At 44.7% G+C, this 25,557-nt stretch overlaps 1 protein-coding gene and 1 long non-coding RNA gene across 4 annotated transcripts in view; one reads left to right on the top strand and one right to left on the bottom strand.

Annotated features, from left to right (window-relative positions):
- Window positions 1–25,557, top strand: part of SLC6A6 (solute carrier family 6 member 6) — a 115,421-nt gene that overhangs the window by 19,309 nt on the left and 70,555 nt on the right. The window lies entirely within an intron of this gene.
- LOC142362737 (uncharacterized) overlaps window positions 1–25,557 on the bottom strand; it is a 44,392-nt gene that overhangs the window by 4,779 nt on the left and 14,056 nt on the right. For both annotated transcript variants that reach the window (XR_012765259.1, XR_012765258.1), the window contains 2 exons: window positions 1,362–1,485; window positions 24–137 (listed from right to left, as the gene is read on the bottom strand). This is a non-coding gene — a long non-coding RNA (uncharacterized LOC142362737). The remainder of the gene's footprint in view (window positions 1–23; window positions 138–1,361; window positions 1,486–25,557) is intronic.

Below are 25,557 nucleotides of genomic sequence, written 5' to 3'. Positions count from 1 at the left end.
TACTAAATATGAAGAAAACGTACCAAAAGGGAATTATTTACGGAAGAATGACATTCTCCTTTAGAGTCAGTGATGATTCTGCTGTCTTTTCCCCTGGAAGATGGTCCTTCTCCTGTACAGACATTTTTACATATTTTCTTTCATGAGGGAGGGGAAAAATAAAAAGAAAAAAAAAATCTTACTGGTATATAAACAAATTTCAGTTATTTAGCTATATACTATCATTATGCTACAAGCTGAAAAGCAAATTTAAAAATTAGACAGTTCAGCAAAATAATTTAATATTAAATCACTATATAATAATATGTAACTATTAGCTATGTATTTGTTTATAACAATATAAAACTTCTTTCTCTTTTCTTTGCACTCTGTGTCACCTGAAGGTGTTTCTTCAGGCTCAGGAACTGTTTGGAGCCCATATTTGTCAAATATTGTAGGAACAGAAGAATAGATAGTAACAACAAATGATTTAATTATTACTACAATTATCATTGCTGTTCTTATTATTCATATCATTTGCTGTAACACTTGCAATGTGGCTGGCAATTTTCAGATACTTCAGTGCTTTCACTTTGTGCTATAGAGTTCATAACCCAAGGACAGAAGTCAGGGAAGAAAATATCCATAGGCAATTTATGGAAAACATATCCATAAATCAGCAAGCTCCCGTACAACAACTGAAGTACACTCTTAGGAGGGTTTCTGTGGAAGAGACTTAGCAGATGAGCCCTGGGTGGCTGGACAGAGATTCGGGTTTGGGCCATGGTGTGGTGGCCTGCAGTACAGGTAGAGTGTGGTGCCATCGGACACAGGGCTCGGAGCAGGCGGCTGGAAGACTCTCATGGCGAGACCATGAGAGTGAGTGCATAGAAGGAGCACCAGAGCTTTGAAGGCTAAAATTTGTTCCATGCAGGATGGGAGGCTGGTTCAGGAATTCAAAACCGCGGTAAGGGAAGCTCTTCATGAGCCTTTGTTGGTAGAGATATGCTTTGAGATGACAGCAGTGGGGCAACCATGGTGTAAATCCATCTGACTCTCTAGATTTCAGCACCACCGGCTGAGAATTTGGCTAGCAGCTTACAAATCCCTAATGTTTCACATATTGGAGTACAAAACAACTGTTTTTTCAGACTGTTGTGTAATCATGAGTCATTAGCCTCTGCTTGAGGATGATTCAGCTACCTTGTCAAGGAACTGGAACAAAATTGTGCATCTCAGGTAACTTGGTTATACAACACAAAACAAACTTCCTCCGCCAGCATTTCATGGGCAGTCCCTTGCACATCCTTAGGGAGATGCTTGGTGCCACAGCCTTGAGTTTCTCCCCACAGAAAGGCCAGATCTGTAAAACTGCTACTCACCCAGCCTTAAATCCCATTTAAGTCCTCAAAATAGATTCAGGAGGATTGTGCTGAAAGGGTGATTTTCGCCCTTGGTAGCTGAATCACCATAACATCTGTGTTGAGTTACAGTACAGCTCAAACTCTGAGGGAAGAGGAAGAAGATAAAAAAATCAGTGGCCAATACCTCTTTAAAGATCCACAAGAGCAAAGTGATAAAAAAGAAATACAATGAGTCAGATAATAAAAATATTATCTTACAGATTTCATACAAACTTTGCCGTAGGGAGGCCACCTGGCTTATGTTTTACTGACACAGCTGTTCAGACCTTTTTTTCCCCTCTGCTATGTAAAAAATAGAGGAATCTGAACAGCTGTTTGTGTTGATTTTTTTTAATGCCTTCAGTAAGTAAAAATAAAGGCAAGTGACATGAATAAGCAATCTGAAACTGCCTCCGAAGGTGCTTTAAAAATTTTCCAGGATAATTCCTGGACCTCATCCACAGTGAATAAAGGTCTGTTGTCCATGGAAAGGGCTGAGCCAGAAGGGCAAGGAGGGCATTTCCACTCACTTGCTGACCATTAGCTATCCAGCATATCTTCTCTTCACATAAGAAAGATGCACTTACATTGAGGCAAATTCAGTTATATTGGAATTAGTCCACAGTAACCTCACTGGCTTCACTGAAGTCACTTAAAATTTCTGTAACTGAAATTAAAAAAACCATCTCAAACTAATTGTGCTTAAAACCATCCATAACCAGTTCCACTGCCTTCCAGGGAGCTGCTCCTGAAGAAGGCAGGTGAAGGGAGAAAGGGAATAGAGCTTGTCAGGATGTCTGGATAGATGTAATTTCCCAATAAAAAAGGAATTTTTTTGCTATTTCAAAATCACAGTGTTTTTTGGAGGGAGTGGGGGGAGTTGAGGAGTCAATGCTGATTAATGCTGCCTCTCCCAACACAGAGCAAATCAATAACGTCCCAGCAGGTTGAAAGAGAGTCTGGTTTAACTGGGTGATGGAATGAAACAAGTGGGAGTCGTTTTGCTTTTTGTTGCCCAGTGTTTCACACACCTCTAGCGGCAAACCCTCTTCGTTGCCAAGACAACCCCGAAGAAATACGAAATCCAGAACAATACCCTGTGTAAAAGAAGCCTCGTATTCTTTAGTGCACACGTTCGCTTTGAATGTCGAGAGAAACACTGCCCTCCACATCAATCCAGGTAAGTCCAGGTAAAGGTATAGGTGATATCTGTAAGATTATAGTGATTTGCATTTATAGATTGTCTTTTTGTCCTGATGGCTGCCAAGCGTGAAGGCTGGTACTGAGAGCCCGAGCAGTGTTTTTCCTGCAGTGCAGCATTACCTATAGCTGGCCAGACAGTACCAGGAGGATTCCTGAGGCTGTCAGGAAAATCAGTCAGAGCTGGGGCGCTGACTGCCCTCTCCATCCTGTGCTGCATGTGAAGGTGTCTGCAGCGAGCAGGGAACACCAGCCGGTGATGATCTGCCTCTGCAGTGGTTTCTAAACATTTCTTGGGCAGCTGAATGCAAGGTAGTGCAGCCGTAGAGGTATTTTTACTCAATATTTGGGATGGACTGAGCTCTGCTTGGTCTTTAGGTCAAAGGAAGTATAAATGTGACTTAAGCCTCTTTATTTAAGTTCTTAGCTCAATGCAGGACAGTGGAAAGTCTAGCGCTTTGGGTTTGTTAATGGTTATTTATTTAGTCCCAATGAATGTACATTGGACAAAGGTCCAGGAGGTCAGAATAAACATCTTCAGAGGTTTTTAGGGCACCCTCTTGTAGGTGCTAGCCTCAGGAACTTTGCTGTTCCTCAGAGAAAGGCTATGCACAGTTTGTGAATATAAGCCTCGCTTTTCCAACTTCTCTCCAGATCATCTTTAAGCTTCCCATTTTATGCAAAGTGGCAGATAAGTAATATTTTTTCTCTGAAGAGTACTAAGAATACTGGTTTTGCCACACTTGAAGCTGGCATCAACCTCCTCGTTATGAATGGCTGTACATGTAGGATTTAAGATCTCTACTCAGTTAAAGCTCTTTGATAAACAGGGGAGCAGCAGTTGGAGCAGGGGACACTGGATTCTACGTAGCGATGCATCCATTTTACTGTGCACCCAGTGTGAAGACAAATCCATTTTAGCCTGCCTTGAATCATAGCAGCATCCTATAAGTAAGCAGGAGAAATGCCATCATCTTTTGCATCCTTGCGTTCTTTGGCTCTCCACTCCCTTGGTTCTGTCCTTCTGCATCAGCTGCCTGTCAGGATGTTCCCAGCAGGAAACTTGGCAGCATTGCGAGTGCATGCTGATGAACTTGGTCTTTACATGGGCAGGGTTCCCTGGGGAACTGTAGCCTTCTCCCTTCTGCTGCACCCCTGCAAACACATCACGTTCCTCCTTTTGTGATCGTGTGCTGGGATCCAACAACTCCAGGACTTTTGGCTTCAAAAGGCAAGTAGCAAGCAGCAGTAGCTGGTAGTTTGGTGTGACAGGAGCACCAAACCAGCAGAACGAACCAGCTGGTGCTGAGGATTCTGTGTCTATACTGTCAACACTTGGGGTTTTGAACCTGAGAGTCACACTAGCTTAGTCCTATAGACTGAGCGCTGAAGCTGTGCCACAGTATGAACTGAAGCACAGTTAGTCAGGGATTCACTTCTGAAGCATGCTCCTGATCTGGAGTAAGAACAGATGTAGGTTAGCGCTCTAGGAGAAGAGGATCAAACTAGCCTGTGCTGAAAAGCAAGTGTTGCGTATTTGACCATCATGGTGAGGTGCCCTGAAGCACAGCTGGCTCTGTGTTGGTGGCTCCATCAGCATGTCCAGAGCTTCAGCTTCCAGTTCTGAGACAGCCTCTCCCTGGCTGCGGGAGAAAGAGCCTTGTGAATGAGATGTGGGGCTGTACTTCCAGCAGCAGCCCTAGAAGTAATAGTTCTGCGCTGTATCTCATTTGTCTCCCCAAAGAATGAATTCTGCAGCGCGCTGAGAGCCCTCACACCTCCATCCTATTAAAAGACACCTCCTATTAGAGTTCCAGGCGAGGCACCCCTGAGCTCAGGCCACTCTGTGCTCCTGTTTTAGCACCTCGGAAACAAACTGAAAACTCCTTGCTGAAAAGAAGGTATGTGCAAGAACTGCAGTTTCATAAACTGTCGAGTGGGAGTTGAAGCTCTTATAGAACATCCCGTTCCAAAAGGAAACAAATGAGAGTCTGACGCTGCCGGGTAGGAGTGACGTATGCGGCTGCAGCGTGAGTCAGTCTATGTGAGATTCAGATACGGACCTAGAGGGAAAACGTTTGTGGCAGCAGAACTGATCACATGCTCATAGATGGAATTACCTCAGCTCATTTTTCATGCGGGTGTTAATATATTTCCTGTGCTTCTTGAGCAAAAGGCAAATAGCAGCATAGAGGAAAAAGTCGCATGTAGGAGCCGTTCTATCTGTCTTTTCTTGCAGCCTCCTGCTTCCCACCCACACTCCTGCATAGACGGTAATAATGTGTCATGAGCCTTTTGGTATATCACTGTTTCGTTCAGTAAAATGGAATGTTGCTGTTATTGTTATTATTATTTGTGCTATTTGGAATCCCAAACCATGTCTCATTCCAAGGGTACAGGTCAATGAATGGGACAACTAAGCGAATTATTAGGAAAATACTGTGTTTATCACTGAAGTGATGTCTTGCTTTGAGAGTCTACAGCTCAGATGAACGCTTGTATTAATTTAAAAATGAAAACTAAAGCCTAAGGATCCTTTTAAGGCCCTAAAGGAGTTTGTAGATCTTATCCTTTGGTATGTGGGGGATGTGTAATGATGCATAAATTCAGAAATTATTTGGCTGTTTACTGGAAAGTTATGGTCATCTCGTGGATAATGTCAGTCTGAGATAAGAAACTCTGGCTACGGTTTGAGGACAAGGCAGCTTTATTAGTAATACTACCTTGAGATGTTCTCATCCCAGACGTTTTTTGCACCATTTTGCTCCAGCTCAGCCCTCTCCCTGTTGTGCCTAAAGAACTCTTTATGTGACTGTGCAGTGAGCTGCAACAGGAACTCGCGGAGGTTGAAAACCATGAACAAAATGGCCTGTAAAATAGAAAGGATTTTGTTTTCTTCTCTTTTTTTTTTTTTTTTGCTTGTTTTGTTTCGTTGTTGCTTTTGCAATTTATTTCAACTAGCTCAGTTCCCTGATCAGCATGGCCCCTGGGAACAACTGCCCTGGCCCTGCTGAAAGGCCTGAGTGTTGTGTGGCAGGGGGAAGATTCTGGCAGGGGCTGACGGTGGGAACTCCGGGACACCATTGCCACCAAAATCTGCAGATTAGTAAACCACAGCCAGTAAAACATGGCTTCATTCATTCATGGCAGCAAAACTGAACAGCTGCTGTGCCTCCAGAAGAGGAAAAAAAAAAAAAAAAAAGGATGTTATTTGGCTACAGAGCATACAGACCATGTAGCCACGGTTGGAGGACAGACTGGGGGACGGATGCATTTGGGTTCAGGGTACTGACGTCTCATGTATGAAAAGTGCATCAACAACCAACAGCAGCCATCAGGTGTTTCCCATCTCTTGTGCTGTAATCTCATAAACGTAGCTGACCTTTTCATGGCGGTTCAGTCAAATCTAAAGCAGAACTGCAAGTCAGAGTTGTAGTCTAACCCTCAAACAGGACCAAAATAGCGAGCTCAGACCAACGATTCAGAGCAAAAGCAGAACTTTCCTAGCACTGGAACTGAGAAGTTTGGTTGGTGCTTCTCTGTGTAATTGCCTTATTGACATTTAAAAGCAATGATAGATTGAGGGAGCTCACCCAGCACCCTTCCCCCACTAGACACGGAAAGAGCTTTGCTTAAGAAGGTGTAGCATAAGTCCATAGATGAGTAAACCGCTCTGGGACAGCTCTGATCTCCAGCAATGCTAGCAGAAGCAAACAGGTGGAAAAATGCTTCATTACACATTTTACTTATAGCAACATCCTGGCAAACCAGGCTGGTTGCTCCCGCTACAGAGGGAAGGGGACTGGCTTGAAGCCCATGGGGTGCCTATCTCCCTGACACGGCAAGCCCAGAGCTGGAGTGGTCTCCCCAAGTCACCATTATCTGCTGCATCCTCCCGTCTCCCCTCCTCTGCCCTGGCATGGGCACCCTCCCCTCTTATCACTGACGTGGCAACATTTTGTTTACACAGCTGAGTGCTCTTGAGCTGACTCGGTGCATCGATCAAGGTCATAAAGTCATTAAATCCCTTGACCAAAATGCCTGTAAGTAGCCTCTGGTTAGAGCTACAGGGCTGCGCTGCTGCTGGTGTAGCTTGCAACACCGAAGGGATAACTTCCCTGCGGTACTACAAAGCCACTTTCCTGGAAAGGGGAATGGTTTGCCAGTGTTACAGAATGACAATATTCAGCCCATAAAGAGCTCTTACTGTAGTCGTAAAGCAGTCTTGAAAACCTGCGGCACCCTCTCTGTCCCGGTCTCAGATGAAGTGCCAACACTGTCAAATAAAGAGGTGTTTGCAGCATGTGCCGGTGTCCCGAGGTGGCTGGCGTCGGTAGCAACAGCTGGCAAGGCTTTGGCGTGCGGCACTGCTCCAGGGATGCTGGGCGAGGGGTTGCCTGCTAGCCAGGGGCTGGCATCCCCCCCAGCAGATCGCTGGGTGTAGCCTCGGCTGATGCTGAGCCGTGCTCTCGGCTTCCCAGCGAACAGTCCCGGCCGTTATGCTCGGCACAAAGCTCCAAACAAGCGCCGAGGGCTGCGGAGGGGCTGATGTCAGCGGCGCGCGGCGTGACTCACACGGGGAACAGAGCGTGCCTCACGGGCCACGGAAAAACACGAGCCGTGTGGGAGGGAGGGCCTCGGTCCCAGAGGGAATGAGACAAATGTGCTGGAATAACCCCGGGAGCTTGGGGGTGGGCACACCTCGGCCCCCAGCACCGAGGGTTGGAAGGAGGTCACCTCCTCTTCAGATTTCTTCCCTTGGGTTGTTTTGAACAATCCTGCCCTTGTTTTAAGAAAGGATCAGGGCGGGGGTGGAATGGTTTTCTTTTAGAGGAATTCCCTGCGACTTGAGCTGCCCGAGTTAGTCAGGAGCTGGGAAAATGGAGCAGGGGAGGATGGTACGTGTCCAGAAACGGTAGGTAAGCAGGGAGCTCAGGCTGCTCCACCAGCAGGAGCAGTCGAGGTCGAGGCACGTCCCGTCATCAGGGTACCTTCGTCAGGGTGTCTCGCTGCCCCTCATCTGCCATCGGCTGTTCTGTGTCAGCAAACAGTGTTGCAGGGCTGACGGGGGTGCTCAGCACCAAGGCAAAGTTTCTAACAAGGCCAAGGTGAAGGAGATCACATGAATGGTCATGAGTATAATCAAGCCTGCTGTCGCTGGGATAGGAAGGCATCTACTGGTGTCTGCCAGAGTTGTTAAGATGTTGTTAAGGGAGGGTTCTTGGGGTCTGCATGCAGCTCTGATGCTGCTGCCTCTTGAGGAGGTGGCTCATGCCACCGCTTCTCTGTCTGCAAAGTCAAATTCCAAAAAGTCACGGTGCTTGTTATCATGCTGACACGAACAGTGGCTTCTGAGCATTTCTGAAAGTTTTTGAAATCGTCTAAAGAAAAGCATCGAGTACTGATGATGATAGACTTGTATTATATCTAATTATATGAACCCTGGAATCAGCTATTTCCCATTTCTTCCGTCATTCTGATATAACTGGAAGCAGGAAGACATTCACAAAAGAAATATTGTTTCTGTGAGCCACCCAATGCAACCCATTTTTGCAGATTTTCTCTGAAGGTTTAGAACCAGCAAACTGAAATAATCCTACAGACTTTGGCTCACTTACATAAAGTCTAAACTGGCCACTGCCTCTGATTTTTCTAAATGGTTCTTTTATGTCTGCAAGCAACCAAGTGAAACCTCCAGATCTAAATATAATTGAACTGTAGGGCATTGGCAATCCAGATTAAGCTGTACATCAACTTCAGAGTCTGAAGTTAAGATTTTTTTATTGTGAGTGCACATGCTAAGAATCAGGATGAATAGCAAACATGCAAATTCAGTATTTAATTAGGAGTCTTATGGAATCAAAATTGACTGCTGGCTCCGTTAATGGAGAGGCAGACAGAAGCACTGAGTGTGATTTCCTATAGATGTGAGGTCACACTTGAATCAGCGGATATGGTTGTCGGGGTTTTATGAAAATGCTCACAAACTGCAGATTTTCATGAATTTTCTCATGACCAGAAGTTCACACCGTGTTTACTCTTTGCTATTCACTACTCTCACTTTTCACGAATAGAGTCAGGAAAACAATGTCAGGTGACTGGTACGAGTGATCAACATATCTTATGAATAGCCAGGACCGAATAGTCAGAGCAAAGGGGTGGCGAATGCCTTAGGGTTAGAAAGTGATGGGCCATGATTTTTTTTGTGGGTAGCAAATAAAGTTTGAAAAATATCAGCTTTAGTTTTCAAATTATTTGCTAAGATAGAGGAGTGTGCTAAATTTGCAATTAATATTATTTTAAAGAAGAGATCAAACAGCTCAAGTAGATTTCCTCTAACTGACAAGTTCCATTAAACAAGAAAGCTCATTCTTAGTAGGAGGTTTTAATATAACGCTGAGAACAGAGAACAAAACAATGAATGGAAACATATCAGCAGTCAATTTCCTGAGTATTCAAGTCTGCATTATACTTTGTTCTTTGCTACAGCCGTGGCTCTGTAATTATCAAGCGTATTCATGGGACTTTTTCCTATTGACACTCAGCGTGAGTGTGGCTGCAAAGAGATTAAGCTTTTGTGGCAGCCATTTGAATTTGTCGAACTAAAAACAATCTGCAAGGCTGTGGCGAACTGTATGTCTCAGGATTTGTGATGGTCTGCAGAACCTATGGGTCACAGGTTCACACGTGTGCATTGGTAGCGTGCAGGACTCGCAGCTCTGTCACGCCAGCTTGGCAGATGGCTACAGTTGCTGCTTGCTGGCAGAGCTGGCACAGTCACGAAGCAATGACTGATGATGGGGCAGATGCTTGAAGCTGTTCCTTCGTTGTATGACTATGACATGCTTGTTGGACCACGGATGGGGATTGCTGGGTAAGCCATGGGCACTCGGAAAAGGAGCTTTGTTCCTCCAGGACTTTCCAATAGATGCTATAGCTGCTTTTCAAGTGATACTTCAAGCTGACCCCCAGGTCACACCAGGTCGGGTTGTCCACAACCCATGCTATCAGTGGAGCCTCATTTTGCTATTAACAGTTGTCTTCGTGCTTCTCATGCATCCCGTGCCTGGGAATGCACCACAGCGTAGAAAGTGACCTTTCTAGGAACTGGTCTCTGGACAGCTTTCTGTGCAGGTTTGCCTCTCTCAGCAGGTGATATGGATGAAATCCATAGTTCCTCAGACTTGAGCATGCACTATGTCTTTTTACACAGTTCTACTTCTGTATAAACAACCATTTAGGCAAAGGTGGAAAACCAAAATCCTGTTTACTTAGACTCCTGTGCAGTTCCATAGAGCAGGAGTGTTGGTGTTCTGGCTCAACTTCAACTCAGGTAATTACTGTGTATTCTGCCCTACTTGCACACCCCCCGTAGTTTCAATTAGAGCAATTGTTTTCATTTTCCTTTCCTGCCCTGTCAAGTATTAATACGGTTGCTGTTAAGCTGCTCGTGTGGTCCCTCGCTTAGGTGTTGTGTTTCCATGGTAAATGTGGACATCCTTGTATGCATACCTGGACCAACTCCTCATAGGCACAAATTGAGGTAATTCCATAACGAAGTTGTGGTGATTTGCACCATGTGAAGATATGGCCTTCCTACGCAGAGAGCCATGTTCTTCTCTCTAATTAAAGTCTCTGTAAGAATGCTTATGATCTATTTATTTTTCTACTCGCTCTTCAGCTAGGTTTGCAAATAACCTGGGGTTTAAGTAGTCATTTACACTTATGGTCACAGTGGTGGTATATAGAGAGTATAGCATGCAACCTTATAATGTGCTTTTCCCCAGCTATTCAAAAGCGACTTTACAGGGATATCTGAGCTCTTTCACTCTTGGCTGTTGTTGGGTAGATAGAGTTCATAATGTGTGGTGTTTTGTGTTATGAGTTGCTGGAAAATGTGTTCTTTGGAAACAAATCTCTACGAGTTTATCGGGAGAATTAAGAACATGGAAGGATGCCTGAAAGCTACACAGCAACAGGGGATTACATGCTTGCAGATAAAGCCACCTGGCATATTGAGCATTAATGTTCACAGCTGAGGGCCACAGCACTTACTGTGCTGTTTATCTGATCAAGAGAGCCTTCCTTTCATCTGGCACAGAAATTGGCTTGAAATGGCATGTGTTTGGGCTGGTGGGCTGCGTGACACACAGCAGGTGAGGTTTGCTGCCTGATTCTCCAGTCTATCACGTGGCCCATCCAATGGTTATCACCAACACGTGTATGTGCTGAATGGATTGATGTTTGGGTGCATGGCGACTTGAGCAGATCATGGCTTAGGTTGCTCAGCTGCCCGTGCCCATGGTAGCTGGACTCATGGAGGCCTTTCTGCTACCAGTATAAGGCCCACGTGCAACAATACAAGTCAAGCTGTCTGTGATTTTCTATGTAAAATAAGCAGGCATTACCTTTCCTAGCACTCCTGTTGGACAGTTTTCTGAAATGCACAAAATGCATTCGTAGCTCAGTTCTCAGCAGCAAAAGAACCTGGGAGCAGATTCTCTGAAACATCTGGTTGATTCACGTAGGAGGCAGCTGAGTTGCCTACCCATATGTGTCTGGCACTATAGAAGATTCTGTGACATACTACAGTGTCTCCACATGTACCCCATGAGCTCCATCTGTCCCTAAAAGAGGATGTGGGTCTCCTGTAGGTCCTGTGTTTTACCTACCAGCCCCATGCTTAGATGATCACAAGATTTTAAAGCAGGTCTAGATGCCAGTATTCAGACACCTCAAGTCCACCTACTGATGAAGGGATTCAGCTGAACAAATACTGATAAAATTTGTCTTTAAAATGAGATGCTGTGAAATCAAAAGGTCCTTAGTAAAATTAGTAGCGTTTTCATTCCGGATTAAAGCTAAAGATGTAACCTGAGTACTGGTGGGAGATGGGCTGGCACCTTCATTCAGCAGCTGAGTGGTCTCCTGGTTTGGGATAACTTGGGAATTGGATGGATGGATACCTGTGACTGATGGGTGTGCGCCAGCACCTCTCAAAGGTGGCATGATGCCCAAGGTAGCACTGAGGCAGGTGTATATGAAAGTGCTGGCTTTAGACCGCAGTAGCTCCTGCCCTGGATGCTGTTCTCAGGGTGGTACAAGCTGCAGTAATCCTGAAGCCATTCCCACTAGCTTTCTTGTGTTAAGATGGCCAGACATCTGGTCCAGCATGATACGATGGGCGTATACAAGTGATACAAAAGGTCCCTGTGTACTTCCTGGTCCCATGGCAAGTGCAGAGCAGCTAAGCTCAAGGATCAGATACCAACCTGTGTCTTATTTTATTTGAACTCCAAATTCTAATGCTTTCAGGTAGACCATCCTGACTTTGCCTGTCTCTCACACTGCTGTTTCTTCTTAATAGTGTATTTTTATCCATAGGGGGAAATACTTTGTGCCTTGAACAGTTTCCCCATGCTTCTGACTTTCTAAAATGATGGTGGCACTGTAGGTTTAAAATGGCAGTCAGCATGACCCCAAGAGCTGACCAGTACTTGCTCTTCCTTATGCAGTAGCTGTTTGCAAAGTCAGTGCAATTCTTTATATAGAGGTTTTTTTCACCCCCTTCATGCAAAACAAAAGGGTTTGGTTGTTTTCCCAAAGCAAACACTCTGTGTCAGCTCTCTTGCACTAACAAAAAAAAAACAAAACAAAACAAACAAAAAAAAACAACCAAAACAGTGTGAGCTTTTATATCCACATCCATGAGTGGCAGGGTGGCAGGTCACAGGTTCCCTGCAGAAGTGACGGGGAAGGTAAACAGCTCAGAGCATGCCGTGTTTGCCATGCCATTCCACTGCGCAGCAAAAGCTGTCCCCAGCCTTTCTCCCTCTTAGGCAGCAAAACACATACTGCTTTGTAAATAGCAGTTAATAAAAGCAAGCCTAATGATTATTCTTTACTAGACTCTTATTACAGCCTGCCCAAGACTTTTCCCTTGCACGAAAGGCCTGTAGGAATTTAGCCACCACCAGCTAAATCAGGAAAGGTCTTAACTCTTGGGCTCAATATAAAAATAAATCAAATTTGAAGGAATACACCTTTCGTATTGTGATCTTCCAGAAAAAGAAAGCTCTAAGATGACAAAAGTCTGAAACACCGGAAGGCTTTATTCGTACCGGTCTGTATGAAGCCCGTTATTATCCTATCAGTTGTTTGTGTAGCCACTGTTTACACAAGTGAAAGATGGCACATAAGAACGTGTACCAGCAGTCTGAGCTGTCCGACGCGGCCTTGCGGCACTCAAACCAGGAGCAGGAGCCTGGCCTCTGCCTGGGCGTCCCCTTGGGGCTTAGGCTGGAGTTAGAAGGGGCCAGGTCAGCCACATGCAATGCGGGAGAGCTTCGGGGATGTGCTGCATCTCGATGGCTGCCTCTGCGGGATCAGGCCAGCTTCGCCATATCTCCCCAGCCGTGCCCAGAGGAGGGCTATGGTTTCCTGTCTTGTGTCGGGAGGCAGTTGCTTGGGTGGGGGGAGTCTTCAGGCTGAAGCTTTAGTGCAACAAGAGCAGGAGACCCCATTGCTCCCTGACATCCTCATCTAATGTTTGCAAAGGGTGTAACTGCAGTATCCCGCCTAGCTTTTGCACAGGCTTTAGGGGAGACCAAGCAGATGGAAATCAGGTTTAAACTACCCTCACCTCCTCAAAAGCAGTCCTCAGAGAATTATTTACCAGGTAGTGTGAGCCCAGGTAGTGTACTCCAGCCCATAACGAATCATAAGATTGCTGACAGAGACCTGACCTCAGCTGTGCACAGAGGGAAGAAGGACAGTTTTGAAATAAATTTGCTGTCTAACCAGTTGCCAAGGTAGAGGTTTTAGCAGAACGGATGATACTGTCCCTTCTTAACTCAGATCCTGCCAGCCGCATTTCACACCATCTGGAGTTTGTGCAGAGCCTGCTTTGGGAAGCTGGCCAATGAAGAATTACAATAATCTAATCTTGCCACGATAGAAGTGTGAATAACCATTTCAGAGTCTGACTGGAAAACTACCGCAACCTGTCAGTGTGCCTCAGGTGGTGGCCAAGAGGGCATCCGATGACACGCTGTAAAGCGCATCTGGGGAGCTGAACCAGCCCCTGAACATGAGGAAGAACTTCTTCCCTCTGAGGGTGACGGAGCACTGGAACAGGCTGCCCAGGGAGGTTGTGGAGTCTCCTTCTCTGGAGATATTCAAGACCCGCCTGGACAAGGTCCTGTGCAGCTTGCTGTAGGTGACCCTGCTTCGGCAGGAGGGTTGGACTAGATGACCCACAGAGGTCCCTTCCAACCCCTACTATTCTGTGATTCTGTGATTCTGAGCTGAACCACTCATATTGTCATCAGCCAAAACAAAGGGCAGAAGGAGAACATAACTACTGGGCTTGGAGAGGTGGTGTTCCCATCCACACCGATCTCCATGGACACTAAGGCACTCGGCACTTTTTGGGAAGGCCGGTGCTGTGTTTTTACAGCAGTTGCTCTAGAGCCACTATCTTTTAAGCCTCTGCAGCAGTCTCTGCTGGAAACCTTTGGTTTCACACTTTAATTGTTTCTTAGATGGGATGAAGGTTGGTCCAGCCTTGGTTTCGAGCATTGTGGAGTTCTAATGGTGAATTTTTTTCTCCCACCCTAAAAAAGGACTGCCATATAGTTTTCCCCACATTGTTTGCATGTGGCAAAATGGATGATTTCACTGTGAGGGCTGCTAAAAATTTTAAGGCTCCTTTCAGGACTCACTGGTGCCTGGGAGACAAGATATTTGCTTTAGAGATATTCATGGCTTGAAATAAATTTGCTTAGCGTCACCTGAGAAAGAATCCCAGGACTCACCAATGTGAGCATGAGCCTGGCCACCTCTTAATTCTCCTTGCACTGCACTTTATCTTTGCTTAGTCTGGTGCATCATAGATGCTTGCTATTTCCATCATGTCTCCTCTTTCAGTTTGGCTGCTATAGAGAGTCAAGGATAACTACAGCAGCCTGTGTCAAACTGTCTGAATAAGAAATCTGCACTTCACTCTGCTTACAGAAAATTCCTCCGCTCTTTCCAAGGGATGTTCTCAGAACAGGCACAACTTGAGGCAAACCAGAACAACTCTCATTAGCGTGCAGGCACCCTTATGCTGCTCTGCAACACTGAAGAATTATGTTCTGAGACCCTTTTTCATGGGCTCACAGGTAAAAAAGCAGTGAGCAACTTGCCCAAAAATCCTACAAGCAAAAGCTGGCTAAGCCTGGCACCATCTCTAAGCAAGTGTTCTCTTTTCTTTGGAGTTCTCCAGCAGCCCATAGCAGGCACTGCTGCTGGATACTTATCATGAAGTACCAAACCAGGGCTCCCTGTTCCTCTCTGTAGGTGAAGGGTTTTTTCCTGTTGTTACTGGCATCGAGCTGCATGGTTACTTCCAAGGCAGGCTGCTCCACACACGAGGAGAAGTGATGCAAGCTGTGAATCGATGCACAAGGCTTGCTGTCACTGGCTAAGTGCAGGAAAGGGACTACTGGGGGTAAATACCTCGGTTCCAGCCCATCTAACCAACAGCCTGGTTTCTGCTTTGTGCCTGGAGTTGTTGTTTTTGGCTGCCTGGAAACTGCTGTGGGGTAAGATGCAAGGACACTGATACAACTAAATCACTGACGTCAGTCATTTCAGCCTTATTTTGTACCTGTCCCATTTTTATTTCTGGTCCCATAGCCTGTTTGAGCCACCTTTTAGGCAGTAAGTTTACTAGGGCAGGGACCTGACTTTTACAAACCTCATTGTCTGAGACCAGAACTAACCACACTTTTTCTAGTTCAGATCAGTAGAGTTACATCCCTAAATCACAGGAAATTAGGATGCGAACAGCCCCTGAGCATGCGCTTTCTGTAGTACCTTGCACAAAGACGAGAGTTATAAAATAATTTGGGTGAAGTTTCCAGAGTTTTTATGAAGCTGCGTACTGGTGGGCTGATGGTTTAAATCTATCATAAAGCATGAACTTCAGAGGAAATGTCGCTGGCTGGGGCTCTTAAAGAACATCATCACTTGATACCCAAAAGCCTAGTGGCAAACTCCTTTACGTAAGAGCGTGCAGAGTGACTATCATTGTTAAAATCACCCCTCCTCGGTTGCTTAATGCTTCAGAAAAGGGCAGTTTGCATGCATTGCTCAGAGAAAGAAGATGAGCCCTGATGTGCCATTCAAAACCATTTGTCTGGCCTTTATAGATCCAGCTGTAGGCAAGAGCTGGGGTGAAACATGTCGTGGGAAGGCAGATAACACAAACATGAAAGCAGCACAAAACATGAGAGCCTATAAATAGCAGGAAATAAAGAACAATACTGTGATAAAATCCATAAGACAATAAAGACCAATGTGGCAGAGACCATTTCCCCCCCACCCTTCTCCAGAGTTTCTCCTATTTCCCAAAGCTGCTGCAGAGATCATCTGACTGCTGTGTGGTAAAGTCCAGTCAGTTAAGTACCAACTCCAGTGCTTGGAGCCTTACACAAAGTATTTCAAAACCCTGCTCCTTTTTCTTTCTTGATGTCCTGCCATGGCTATTGTGGTATTTTAAGCCATTCCCAAATCACCAGCTCATCAGAGCAAGGAGAAAAGAGGGAAGAGGAAGGGGGGAAAAAGCCCTATGGAGATTTAGAGTTGTTAACAGCCTTTATAGGGTTTCAGACATTTTTGTGGTAATTCTTTGGAAAGGACACATCCATGATGAGCTAGGGGTTTTTGCCACTGGCATAAGAAATGAGACTGTTTCCAAGAAAATATTTTCTGTTTATCAAAAGGAGAGCAAATGTAACTCGAAAATGGCAATGGATGTGAACTAGGAACCTTGCTTAAATCTGGGGTAATTACCAGCTCCTGACCTGGCCCCTTTGAACTGGACAGGACCCAAGCAGCCTCTGGCAGCTCCTCCATAGTGTTAATCTATGGCTGTGCAGTGGGCACTGCAAAGCTCCCTCCCTTCTCTGGCAGCAGCAACTGAAGACGGTTAATTATCCTGAGAGATAGCCATCAATCGTAAGCCTGGATCTCAGAGGAACATGTCCTGTCAGGAGGTAACCGCTCTGTGGGCCTAAAATGTCATGAGAGCAGCTCACAAGTACACGTCTTGCTGTTCCGGAGCATAAACTTCTCTGGGGACCTGATTTTTCTTGGTATTTTTGCAGGAGCCCAACCTGTAGTGCTCTAATTTCTGAACCAAATCTTCAAATGGTGTAACACTAACTTACATGAAAGGAGTCAGGCTGATTTATCGCAGTGGAAGGTTGAGGCCTTATTGTAGGGAACAAGAGGATTATATTGGCTTCGGCATTAATGTCAGAGCTGGGATTGGACTTCAGCAATTACTGGGCAGGTCTCTCAATTGCTTCTGTTTGCTTAAAATAGGTGCTGTGCTGAGGAAACTCTCCAAGAACATCCGATTTAATGGCAAATCCACTCTTTTTTTCCATGACCAGTTCTTAGATGCCTGTCTACTAATGAACACAGCTTTTTGTGCTCAGACAATGGAGTTGTTCTCTCCTGGCGCACCCAATCCTCTTACAGAATCCCACCAGGGAGATGCAGAAAAGTTTAGAGGTTACACAAAGAGAGAGGTGCATTATGCAAAAGGCAACTGCTTTGGTTCATGGGGATCAGAGGTGACAGCAAGGTCTGAGGAGGTCTACCAAAAAGGTTGACTGGCCAACACTAGTGCTACATCATGCTCCATCGTGAGGCATGGCTAACAAACGGGGGATTTATGTCCATTCACAGCTGGGTGCTGGATTCCTGCAGGCCTGCTGGCACCGGAGGCTGGGCCAGAGTGCTTAGACAGGAGCATGTCCCACATTATGCTCTTCAGCTTTGTGTCCTTCCATGCTCCGTTCTGTTTTCCACTCTGTTTTGTGGAGGCAGAAAGCCTCAGAGGATCTCCCTTCAATCCTATGGGCTGCCTTTTCCATCTAAGGCCGTATTTTGATCCTAACTAATGTTTACAGCATCCTCCTGTAGGGTAATGGGGCAGATATTCCTGTTCTGCTTCTTGTTTTTGGGTAGATAAGAACATTTTGAGCAGGGAGATGAAGCAAATTAGCCAATTCATATCTTCTGACTCCTACTCAGCGCTTTAACCCGCGTCCGCCCTCTTTCCTGGACTATTGCAATGTTTGTAATGGGTCCTGGTGGCTAGACATTTGACTTCATCCGGTTTATGAAATTTCGCTTGTTCTGCCTTTCATGATCATGTAGTTACGAGGCAGCTTGTGTGCTTTTCTGTACCAAACACTTTTTTCTACCTTTTTTTTCATGTTTCCAGAAGGACTTGTTCCTTAGAACAGATGAACCACATACTGAGAAAACGAACAGGCCAGATTGTCTAGTGCTCAGCACCCACCACTGAAGACAGATTTTCCGGAGAGCTCAGTTTCCAAGGAGGCATCTACATAAGTGACAGATACTCAAAAGTGGAAAAGTGCTCACTTCTTTTGGTGCTCAACTAGTGCTAGAGCTGCTTTGAAAAGCTTGCTCTGCTACGGCTGTTCTCCTTCACTATGCTATAAGACATACAAATCCCCCTCTTTTGTACTCTATTTATGTCCCTCTTCCATGCCTACCCTCATGCCATGCTCCACCCCACAGGTCTTGACTGGCCTCCTCCTGCTTTTTGCCATGTCCTCCTGCTTTTTGCCATGTCCTCCTGCTGTCATTAAAAGGCCAGCAAGTACACACTCACATTTCCTTCAAGAGGCCCATCAGGCCTAGTGCCCCCAAATGCAGAACATATGTGCAACATAAATTAATTGTTAAAGCTAATGCTGATTGAAGTTTAGTAATTCAGCCTGCAGGATATACCATATGTTTGAAGTGTATTGTCCAAGTTTAGATTTTAAACTCCCAAGGGCAGGGACCACTCCTTCCTCTATGTTTACATAGCATCAATAGGACCAACAGTGCTTGGATCTGAAATACATTAACCTTAGCCAATGCATTGTTAAGTTTAATAATGACTAGTTAACATTAAAGCACAATGGATAAAATATATAGACAAAGACATATTCTGGCAGAGATTTTTGTTGTGTTTTTGATGCCAGATTCCTACCCAAGTAAGTGGCCGCTGGTCATCTGAATCATTGACATCGTCTTGGAAAACTTAGCCTTCATATTGCACCACCCTGGTTTTGCCTTGCTCAACAATTGACATGAAGCCATGGATTGCTATTTAGGGTAACTTAGCCAGAGCCCACCTAAGTCTGAAATAGGAAGGCACCTAAATGAGGTGCCAGACAGTGAGCTCTGGGAATCACAGAGCCAGGGTGTAGATGGACAAAGCAGAATAAAGATTTTCAGTGCAAGAACTTCACGTCATTTCTTATTATTTATCTGATTAATTTGTAGTCCCCTGTAACCATGCTCAAAGGTTACTGTACACGGGCCCTCCAGTGGGAGGATAAGAGAACTATAGGAATAAATTGGAACCTGTCTGAACTGACAGGCTGTTTTTCAGTGCGAGTTATGCAACACATTAGTACCTCTAGGTATAGGACCAGTGGGATTTAAACTTGTACAGCAGATGGTCCGTGCATCATTGCTGGAATGCGCCTGCTGACCCTAGGGCAGAGCCTGAATGGACTTCAAAAGAGAGACTGAGCATGCTTCAAAGTACTATTGTTTAAATGTCCCACTAAATGGGGACTCCGGAACAAAATATCTAGCTGAGGTCAGTCTGAAAAATGTCAACACGCATAATGAGAAAACAGCATGTTATATGAGAAAGAATATTTCATAGGGGTATTCTGGCTATTCTGAGTTGGAAAAAAAGACTTTTATCATGCATGTCAGCAGATTGTCATAATCTCAGTGTCTTTTCTCGTGAGCCGAGAGCTTTATTTACTTTTGTTGGAAAGAGCAAGGTCTGTATGTGAAGATCATAAAAGCCTTTGGAAAGAGTGGTTTGTGCACAGGCAGGTACGCTGGGAGAACCATCAACCAAAGTTATGGCAAAGGTGTGTTGCAATACAGCACTGACTTAGCCTTGACAGCCTCCCTCCCACTCGTTTCAGAGGAAAACTTGTAAAGACCTCGTGTTTGGTTTAAGAGCACGATCTTGTGATTTATAATCGTGTACTGTGTTCTGTTCTGTTTCTCCCAAAGCCCGTAATGCCCACTCATAGCATATTCTTTCACAACTGTAATCCACAAGTTTTGGCTTCTCCTCACTCTATTCAGGGGGAATTTCAGTAGCAGAAGTATTGGGTTCGTGTTCAAATCAATAAGATTAATATCGTAAAGGAAGATTTCTTACGCGAGTCAAGCATAACGAGATCAAGCCTTCAGTAGGAAATTCAATATTCCGCCTTTGATTTGCTGGTCTGGCTGGACTGCATCTTAGGCATTGTAAATATCAATGGTCTGGTAGCTTTTGTTCGACAAAAGGTTTCTGTGTTGGCCACTGGCAATACAACATGGGTGGCTGAAAATAATTTCCTTTGCTGGTAGCTAACAGCAACAACCTGAACTTTCACAGCACCTTGTGCTGCTGGGGCATGCCTCTATCTTGATGGAGACACATTACAATAACACGCAGATTAAAAGCTAACCCTCCCTGCAGACGTAATGATGATCTAATGCCAGGAAGAGCAAACAAGACCCATGTTAAATAAAGCAAAGGCTTGTTCCTTTTGCATATCAATATTTAATGAGATCACCCAACTTGGCACGCTGGGGTGAAAAGAAAGCCACCAGGCAAGGTGAAAAGCTAAAGGGCTCTGGAGATCTATAAGAAAGTGAGGTGTCATTAAATCGTGAAGACACCTTGGCCCTGTTTGTAGAGAGTCTCTATCTTTGTAAAGTGTTGTAACTGACACAAAACTTGAATAGCAATCAATTTAAGTGGGTCATAGATAGCATCCACACCCTCCCTGGAGTCCCGGTTGTTACACTCAGTATCACTACCCAGCTGTTAGCTGTGGCCCAGATTAAGCAAAAAACTGCAGAAACGTGCCTAACTGAGTATTATTTCAGCAAAACTTTCAGGCTTACGCTTATCTTTGGTGTATGTTTAACTTCAGCAAGCATAGAAACTCTTTGTTAAAGAAGACTTTTAGACCTGCAGAGAACTGATAAAAAATCATTCAGAGTTTCACCTTTTTTATTCTGTTTGCCAAGTGCTACAAATAGCTGATACTCGATGTGTCGATTGTTGCAAGCATTCAGTAGGCAAAATTCAAAGTGTGTCAGTAAGTTAAAGGTGACCTGTTACCTCAGTGTTCCCAAAGCAGAGGAGTTACACCACATTTCTGATTAGCATAATTGGTTTTACAAATCCTGGTTCCCTGGAAATATTGTCACTCCAAAACAGATGCATTGTGCAAACTCTCCAAACTCCGGCTTGTTAAACTGTCCATGGAGAACAAAAAGCATGAGTCAAGACAAAGTGAATTTGTTTAAAAAGTCTGGACAAAACTTTGCACAACAGGGAAATAAACTCCAGTAAACCAAGGGAAAAGATATTACATCCATTACTCAGTTTGCAATTTTTACTTGAGTATAATAGGACTATAAACATTTTCTGTCAACAGCTTACAAAGAAACTTGTTCTAAAAGTGATGCATGGTGAGAACTTGCATCTAAATTGGGTACGTCTAAATTAGACTCTGAATACAGCACATTCCCAAATGTGGCTTTTTGTTAGAGCTAGTCAAGTAACGCAGAAAAGAGTTCACAAATATTGAAAGAAAAAACACCCCCAAACCTCGCTGGAGCCCTCCCTGTTTGTGTTCGTTGTGCAGCAGTATTTGGGGGACAGCATGTTTATTTGGGTTTGCACTCTGCAGGCAAGCGGCCCCCAGGTCTTGCAGAAAGCACACTATTTGGTGTTCTCCTCTTAGGGTGCAAAATGTGGCCAAGTGTTTTGCTGAACAAGGAAGAACTTATAAATGCACTGGGTGAGGCCTAAAGCATTTCAGTTCTCAGCTTCAGTAGGTGGCAGAGATTCTTTGAATTCTCTTGCTCATTTACATTAAGCAAACAAACAGAATTCCCAAACCGCGAAGCCCACAAATCATGTACGTGGCTAGTCTATGTAATCACATGTTCCCTTTATGGTTACTTTTATCTTCCCTCCCAAGCTTTCCTCTGCCTATATTGCTGCTGGTCTTTATTAAGCCCTACATTCTACAAACATTTATGCGCATGATTTACCTTACGCGTTTAAGCAGTTGCAGAGAGTTCAATAGGCGTTAAATAGATAATGAACTAGAACACAATAGAACTGCATATCTGCGCAGATCAGACTGAACCAAGCGAAGTTACAGCTGTACAGAAAGTTCAGCACATGGGTAAGAGTTTGCAGGGCCTTAGCTCGTATGACCTACCAGAACTGGCACTTGTGTTTGTGCAGCACCTGGCACAAAGGGACTCGGAATCTGACTGGGATTCCTAGATCCCAACGTGCCTCAAGTAACGAACTGCTATAGAGACTATAATTAAGCACCAAACAGCAAGTACCCCAAGTTCACAAAGAATCTAGCACAGGGTATTGCTAAGACATCTGCTGATGTTTGCATCTGTATATTGTGCATTCAAACGCTGCCTGTTTTGGGAATGCTAAAAGATTCCCACCACCCATCAGCTGCTACCTGACCTCTTTAAAATGAACTTGTCATAACAGGCATGTGTGTGGATCACTAAAGAGACTATCAAATTTGGCACTGGGCTGCAGTGGGAAAGCCAAGTCTGGATGGTAGCGATTGCTCTACATTCTTACTCTCAGATATCATTAGGTCAAGGTTGCGGCACAGTGACGTGAGGCGATGAGCCCCCTGCCAGCACGCTGCCTGTCCAGTGGTTAAATCATCATTATTCCAGACATTTGTTGCGCATCATTATACCGGGGTACACTTAATGTCAACTAAAGAAAAGGGGAATGACGGTAAGCACTTTGTCAAGGCTTTAGCAGAGATTCAGCAGCGACAGCAGCGTGCCAGGCTGAGAGGCCCAGCCAGCAGCTGGCAAGGCATGTTTTATGCAGCTTTGTGAACACAGACTGTCCAAATGTATTCAAAGGATGTTCTAGAGGCAAATTGGTTGGAGCTAAATTTGCCCAGATGCTCTTAAGTCTGCTTATTAGAGCCCTTAGCTTGAAAATTAGCTGGAACTGATGAGTTGGATCAGAGCTGACTTTGGGATATTTGCATATTGAGAAAAACCACAACTGGATTAAATGTGTGCATGTCTATGTAGCATGGAAATTCAGCTCCGATGCCTCCTCCCACTGCTCCCAAGATGAAGGCTTCACAACATGCTTAATCCGCGGCGAGCTCCTGTAGAGGACTGGGCAACTATTTTGCACGGAGTTTTTAAGTTAAGAAAAGATGAAAAGGGAATGTTGTCTTCCGTCACGGGTTTTGATTTTTGTACCTGCATTTCATTTTGCCTGTGGAGGCACTCCCTGGCAGTGAACTCACACCTTCCCTCTCCTGTTATATGTTCCATTACCAAAGGTGAATAATCAAGACAAATATGATGAACGAGAGAAGTATGTAGTCACTTACTCAGATAATGAACATGAAAGATGAAATCATCTCAGTCTTGAATTAAAAACAACTACTTAAGGATGCTGCTATGGTGGCAAAAGATACTGGAAGGAGGTGGGATGTGTTGTGTTGATGGCAGTGGTACTTTTGCTTTCTCGGACTTCTTCCCCTGATAAGGGCGACTGTTGAAACTTTTCTTTCACCTAAGTATTGACTTTTGACTCTAAGAAAGCAAGCTGTGTCTTGAGCAGTGGTTTAATCCAGTTTCTCCAAGACAATGGGTGGAGTGTATCTGCTTGGTCACAGGGCACTTTCACAGACTGACTGCACATTTGCCCTATTTGTGGCCACCTCTGCAATCATTCGGAGAGCTCCAGGGCAGCGGCTCTGCCATCTCCCTGCCTTGGTCACCCAGTGCCAGACATTAACTTGGATCAGCCTTGCCCTTATGGCAGCTACACTGTGTCTGACCCCTGCCTGGGTGTACAAAGGTGGGAAAAGGGTGGGCCATTTCCTGCGCTTAAACAACCAAGCACTGTTAGCTCAGGGACAATTGAGCCTCTGGTGTTTATACTGTCTTTGTCTGAATACACTGTATGGATACAGTCCCAACACAGTCACTAGGAGATTTTCTTGCTGATTTTCATGATGCCAGCATTTCACCCTTGATGTGCATTTTAGGCATCCCTGCTTGAATCTGTATCTCAAGCCTCTTAAAACCACATTGCGGTTATGCTTGGATTTATTTTTCATTAGTTATCTTTTGCTGAGGAAACCAAGATTTGGGCTACTTTTACAATGTATGGTCTTCTTGGTGCCCTACAGAAGGTGTCACCTCCTTTTGACACATTAAGCGATCCCTTTGCATAGTCTACTCAGGTATCCTTAAAGAATTTGACACCAAGGATGTCCCAAGGGATTGGCCTCCCAATGCCATCTTCCAGGATTTGAGCACTCAGCTCGATTTAAAGCTCAAAATATTGCTGAGAGAGACAGAGATATGTAGTATCCCACACTTCACGGAACACAGATGCATTTTGCACACACCGGCTATAACGTAAGGAACTTGGTTCAAATCAGAGAATGTCTCTTCTTTCAACCTCCAGCTTTTCTAACTGTGTTGCAATTGTGCTGGTCTCCAGCTGTGATGAAATACAGACAGCTTCTTATTTAGTAAGTTTTCAGTAATCCTAAAGAAGCCAGTTCCTCCCTCCCCAGAATGGCACAGGCTATCTGTCTTCAGAAACATCTTCCTAAACAACACCAGACATAGAAAGTACCTTTCCAAGCCTGTAGGCTGGGATAGGACTCCTGGTGGTGTTGCACTGACATTCAGTCAACATGCTCACCATTTCCTTATGGATTCCTCCCTGCCTTATTCTTCATGGTGTCTTAGATCTGCTAACAGGGGAGAAGGTCCTGTAGAGGTGAGACCATCTTGTACTCGAGAGATACTGAAGGATAGATCTATTTGGATTTTTTGCTTGCCCTTGCATTCAGTTTGTACATCATCCTGGGACTGCATGCAATTTTTCAGCCTGAAAAACACGTGGAAAAAGTGCTCAGTAAAAACTACAGATTTAAAATAAAAATAAGCCCTACCAAAAATGCAAATCCCTGTATTTGTCCCTAGAGCTTAATGACTAAAAGATGATGGCAGAGAAGATTCCTGGGTTCATCCATCCTCAAACATCCTTTTCTTCCTCAATGGCAATTATACTCCTGAGAAAATGTCAGACCTGGTCCGATCTAGCCTTGGCATCTTTCACTGCAGTATTCCTAAAATAAGGAGGCTTTTCCAAGCCTGGTGGTTTCAGATGTTATGATCGATGTTTATTCATTTGTCCTTTCTTTCCATGGAACTGGCAATGACTGCTATTTCTGTATCCAATACCACTGTTATGTCTGTTGCTCTAATCTAGCTACTTATATGGTCTCCACCGTCGTAATGTTTGAGCATATCCCAAGAATTAAAAAAAAAAAAGAAAGAAAAATCCTGAAATAATAACAAACTCTCTCTTTCTTCCTTCCCAGCCTGATCTTAAGAGTCTTGAGTTTTTGTGCTTGTATGTTTGTGAGGAACTTATTGAGGAAAAGCTGGATTGAAGAAATGGGTCCTACCTTGAGCTGTGAAAACAGAGTGGGAAAGGCTGGCATTGGAGAGGCCACACCAGTGACCTGGGCTGCTACAGGAGTCTGCCAGCACCAAATGTGCTTTTCTGCCCCTCGGCCCCTGGCTCAGTAGTGTTTTTATGATTCTTGGAATGTGGCAAATCATAGAAGTTATGAGGGGCAGAGGGTAGATGTGGGTTTTTCTTTTCACAAGGGAAACTGTTCTTTCTGCCCGGAGATGAGGTGCCCTGACCAGCTGTCAGTGGAGGTGTTGCTTCTATTTATTCTGACCACATTTGGACCAGGATCAGCGTTTCTTTGTGTCACTTCCCCATCTTTGTCAGGAGATTGTTGTGTGCTAT

This window comes from Opisthocomus hoazin, chromosome 11 (assembly GCF_030867145.1).
Source record: "Opisthocomus hoazin isolate bOpiHoa1 chromosome 11, bOpiHoa1.hap1, whole genome shotgun sequence".
NCBI lineage: Eukaryota > Metazoa > Chordata > Aves > Opisthocomiformes > Opisthocomidae > Opisthocomus > Opisthocomus hoazin.
This window is presented reverse-complemented; position numbering and strand designations above follow the sequence as displayed.